Source organism: Uranotaenia lowii, chromosome 3, assembly GCF_029784155.1.
Source record: "Uranotaenia lowii strain MFRU-FL chromosome 3, ASM2978415v1, whole genome shotgun sequence".
NCBI lineage: Eukaryota > Metazoa > Arthropoda > Insecta > Diptera > Culicidae > Uranotaenia > Uranotaenia lowii.
In genome coordinates, this window is record NC_073693.1 from 209,452,190 (window position 1) to 209,458,189 (window position 6,000).

Consider the following 6,000-nt stretch of genomic DNA (forward strand, 5'->3'; position numbering starts at 1 on the left):
TTTTCTGTCTCAATTTTCATGCCTCGAATTTGGCATGGTTCTGTAGTAGCGCAGGCGCATCTCAACCAACGGTGCCGGAAGCACATAAAATTTTCGTCACAAAATACAGAATTTAGTAAATATTCACAAATTTCATGCATTTTTATGCATGAATATTCTATTTTCAACTACGGTGTCGAGTTGATGTTCATCTTTTTCAATTGCAAATTTTTCGTGAACTAGCAGGCTCTGGACGAAACCCTCTACAATGAAACAATCCTTACATTCTAAAAAACCAAGCTAACATATGTTCCATGATCATTTAACAGGTTCTGCATTTTTTCGTTGAATTCATTTCGTTTTAGATAGATTTTTAGATTTCAACTTCGTTCACCCTTTTTCACATAAGAAAAATACTGTGGTCGCACTGGTGGATCGAACATTTAGGCTCACTAACACAAGATATAGGGAAAAAACCCTAAAGACAGTTTAAAACATATTGAAAATCAATAACGACGCTTCACATCTTGTAAAAAACGTAATCAAAGAACGAACACACAAAATATACAACAGCTGAAATAAAACTAATTTCGTAACCATCCGTATTGCGCCGGTTTGGGGGAAAATTATCCAGATATTTGAACAGATTGAAGAACAAAAACATAAATGTGGAGGATGTAGGAAATCTTATATAGGAGAAACAAGCCAAATTTAAAAAAAAAAACGATTAAAACAACATAAAACAAAAGTATCCACAAAAAAATAAGCACAGGTCTAGCTCAACACTGTCTAGAAACTGGCCACGATTTCGATTTCGAAAATACTAAAATATTACAGAGAGTTACTGGATATAATGCTATAATAACTGTCGAAACATTCTATACAAAGTTAAGAGCTGACGATAATGTCGTTAATAGGCATAGAGATTCCGTAAATTTTAAGACCGCTTATGACCCAATAATATCCAAGTTAACACAGACACTGACAAACGAAACAAAATGTCCAAAACTAAAATAGCTTAGATGATGGCCAGTCAATTGTAAGTTTAAATTGAAATTTTGATTTAATGTTTAATTTTAAAACGTAAAAATATAATTGCAGTATCCACTGAAAGGGAGCGAATGCCAAAGTAGCTCGAAACGTATGGACAACTGGTTATTAGTTTGAATATTATTAAAACTAACCGAAAAACGTCGATAACTTCGAAGCAAAAAAAAGTGAGATAGTAATTTGAAAGAAGTAGCAAGAAAAAGTTATAACGCCATACAAAATTTCAAAACAATATCCGGGTACCTACAAAGAGCGAAATAGAAATAGAACCACTATGTGTTTTGCTTGTTAAAATATGAATGATTGAAAATCACCAAAATTTTCTTCTATAAATTGTTTTGAATTGTTTAACGGATAAATCAAGCATAAGTTTACTTTTTTTGGACGTTGCAATTGGCGTTAAGGACCAAAATTATGAAAAAAGGGTGCGAAATAAGAATATAACCACTTGTTTTTATCAACAAAAACAAGATTATTTCTAAAAATTTACTGTGTAAAAGTGCATAGTAATACTTCTACGAATTATTTGAATAGTTTTCTGCATTTTTAGGAGTTTTCTAGAATTCCAAAGATTTTCAAAGGTTTTAAAATGGTGTTTTAAGGGATGCTCTTCTAGAACTAAGGAATTTGATAATTGAACTATAATTCTTTACCAAACTACTTACTTTCTTCATCAAAATGACGTGAAATGATGAACCAAACATTATCGGTTTTTTTAAATCAGAAAAAAACAGGTTGGAATTCATAAACTTAGATTTTTTTCAATAAACATCACTTTTTCCAGTTTCAAGTCATAGATGGCAGCACTATCTTGCCGTTAAAATAAAATTAAGTCTCAATATTGATTTTTCAGGTTTATTTAGGCCCATATCATTTTGAGGTAGTTTTCCAACACAGTTTTGTTGGAGTTCACGCTGAAAAAATTATTTCCGGATTTGCAAAAATAACAGCAGCACAAGAATATAACACCGCCAAAGTTCCTGCTCATCACAACTTCCGATTCAATTTCAAATCATACCAATAATACTGCTAGACGTCTGGTCCATCAAGGTCCATCGGAAAGTACAAATTTATTCTGATTATCGGTCCAAGAAATTCACTTTGATGGGTCCTTGATGAAATTCTAATTTTTTTATAATGTGTTCTGAGAATTTCCAAGACGGTCACACGGTACCAAGCAAGGACCATGGCCCTAGGAACGGGGGGGTTTTGGGGGTTAAACCCCTCCCATGAGTGTCCAAAAAAGCAAGCGAGGTATTCTACTCTACACTCAAAATTTTAAATTCATAATCAAATTATGATAGTAGAACAAAGATATTCAAGAGTATCTATCTGGACTAAAAACTAATAAAAAACCTCAAAAACCCAAGTTCAAAATTCTTCTACTTTTTTTCAAAATTTTCTAACTTGTTATAGAACAAGGTTGTCAGATTTTTTTCAGCACGTATCCGGGTCGGGCAAATGTTTTATATAAAAACCTGGCAAAATCCGTGTATTCGATTTAAAAATTGTTGACCAAATCTAGGCAAAATCGGGCAATTTTGGTCACAACCAAGGATTTGCCCTTCAAAAATCTAGAAAAAAAAACTTAAAAAACCTTACATGATTATTTTTTGAAACTTGTTGCAAAAATTATGAACGCAAAAAAAAAATTACAACACTACATATTTGTTTTTTTTTTTAAAGTTTGATTTAAGAATGAGAATGAGAACAAACCCGGGCGAAATCCGGGCTTTTCCAATGAAATCTGGGCAGCCGGACCGGACTTTTCCCAAATTTAATATTGAACATCCGGGCCAATCTTGTTAAAACCAAAAAATTTGGCAACCTTATCATAGAAATTCAGGTCTGAATATTAAATTTTAAATTAAACCCATTTTGGAGGATCTGGTTCCATATTTTCATAACCAGAATTGTATTTCTACATATTTTCGTATTTCTTATTTTGTATCAAGTTTAGGATAAGGATAATCATAAGAAATTAGGAATGAAAAGCTGCTTTGAAATCCGTGTTCGATTTCGGTTTTGCATTTCATATGAAATTTGAATCATGTTTTTCGAAGATCAAATGCATTTTTAATATTTTGATGATAGTTTTCCGAATATGTAAAAGAAGAAGTTTGTTTTATATTCAAATTCGAAGTTCTTATTTTTTTTCTAACACAAAATTTCAACATTAAAAGCTTCTAAGTGGTGATCCAAAATTGAAAACCAGATTCAGACTCATCATTTGAAATTCACATTTTAAATCAGATTTACGAAACAGATGAAAATTAAATAATTGAAATAATGAATTAAGATTAAAGTATCACTACAGAATTTAAATTATAGATTCATGAACGAGGGCTCTAAGTTTTGGCTCATGAAATTCTGATCTGGAATTAAGATTCGGAAATCGTTTTTTTTTTGTACATTTCGAAAATCGAATAAAAATTCGAAAACACATTCAAAGATCCATTTTCGAATTCAGGTTTAAATTCAGATTTAAAATTCAGAAATAGATTTAACTTGTGAATGGATTTTTCAATCAACATAAAATTGTTGAGAAATTCAAGAGAACATCAACTTAAAAATTTGTCAATTCAATTTCCAGATTCCAAAGCTTTTAATCAGAATAAGTATGTACACACAATTTAGCTGAAAATCACGTATATAAAGTAAAATTTGAATTAATTTTCTAAGTTTTGATTCATGCAAAATATCCCAAATTATATTTAGAAAAAAAATCATCCACAGGATTTTATTTCCCGTTTAAGAAACAAGAACCTGAGATGACTTAAAAATTTGCATAAAATGTTTAATTTTCCCAGTGTATTGTTTAACATTATTAATATCGCAGCTTTTCTTAAAGTCGAATTCCAAACTAAAATCATAAATTTAGTTCAAGTTTGCATCAAGCAAATTTGATCAGTTATTTTTTTTTATCTCTTACTGTATTGAATTTATTTTCATCGAAGGTAAGAATCTTGGAATTTGCAAAAGAGTTTAAAAGATTGGGCTTGTTTGATTTGAGTATTGAATAAGTTTTTTTTAAAGAAATTGAGGGCTACTCTAAAAATAACTTATTTTATGCTCAAATCAAATAACTTTGATCTACAAGACTTTTAAATAAATTCAAAAATTTTATCCACCGATGAAAGCAAATTTCATATTTTGTTTCTTCAGGTTTCATAAAAAAATTTAGCTCACCCTTTAGGCTAAGACCACTTTTCTCAAGTAACTTTTTTTTAAAGTTTTATCAATGACACTTTACCATACTTGTGGCAATCGTGTCTTCTCTTAAGTTACCATTTCATATGTGAACTATTGATGAGTACTTAAAAATGAATGATCATATAGTTACAAACATAATTTGTTTTAATTTAGTTTTGATTCGTGTGTTGTTAGGCAAAAAATCATAGGTAAACATTAGTCACCAAAACCCCCCCCATGAGTCGGTTCTTCCTACGGCCCTAGTACCAAGTACTTATTTCTTGGCCAAAATCATCCAGCACAACTGAATTAATCCCAAATATTCGAAAATGGGCATCAATTCGGTTTCATTGAAGATAGTGCTGCCATCTATGACTTGAAACTAGAGAAATAGCGTTTGACTATTTAAAAACATAAGTATTTTTGAATGTGAAGTCTGATTTTTTAGTCAAATTCAGCATCAAATCTATGTTTTGTCAATTTGCATCATACTTATGAATGATAATGAAGAAATAAAGCAGTTTGATAAAGTATTATAGCTCAAGTATCAAATTGCTAAACGCTAGAGGATAAAACCCCCTTTTAAAACCTTTGAAAATCTTTGAAATTCTAGAAAACCCCTAAACATACAGTTATCTATTCAATAATTCGTAGAAGCATTAATATTCACATTTACACAGTAAGTTTTAAGAAATAATCTTGTTTTAGTTTAAAAAAAAACACAAGTGGTGCTATTCTTATTTCGCACACTTTTTCCATAGTTTTGGTCCTCAACGCCAATTGCAACGCTCAAAAAAAGTAAACTTATGCTTGATTTATCCGTTAAACAATTCAAAGCAGTTTATTGAACAAAATTTTGGTGATTTTCAATCATTCATATTTTAACAAGCAAATCACATAGTGGTGCTATTCTTATTTCACTCACTGTAAGTCTTATTTTAAAAGTCTGCATAATTTCTGTCGTTCATTTTGACCGAGAAGGAAACTTTTAAGACTACAGGGTTTCTTAAATTCAAAAAAGGTTACAATTCGACAAAAAATATTGTATATAAGGAGTGTATTCACAAAAAAATGCATCACTTTATTTTATCAATAAATTTTGAATAACTATTGAATATGAATGAATATTAATGAATTGAAGCTACCTAGAAATGATATGTTTTCCCACTAAAGAGTGTTTTTTGCTGTTCTTTATGTCATTTTCAAAATATATCTTCTTTAGCATTTTTTATGTTTGCGCGCGATTTGACCGCCGTATTTTAGTTATTTTTACGGCGGATAGCTTTTTCTTCTTGCAGAAATGAAGTCAGGAACTTCAATCAGTCAGCTAGATGAACATCTCTAATTTTCCCTATCTTCATGGAATCAGTCATCATCACCTCATGAACAGTGAAAATAAGCAGGAAATTAGCATACTTTAATATTCTTAAGCACCCCTTAAAAGATTTACCATATAAACTTGAGTCGAAAAGTTGATTTTTAGCTGTTTTTGAGACTCCCACTGGTACTTTCCCGAATTTATCGTGATTCTGCCCGAAAAATCACCGAATTGTTGAGCTTAGTATTTGGCCAAATAGGCCGAATATCTTCTACAGACTTGTCAATTTTTCAAATTTTTGTTGATAATTTATAAAATATCCAAAAATAATGTTGTAAAAGCTACACAATCATTACAAACTTATGATTTCAGCAAAACATCTGAGGTGTATCCGCGTATCTTTCACTGTAGATCGTAAAGGAGAATGCTAAACGGTATCGCTTAACACTTAGGTTATAGTT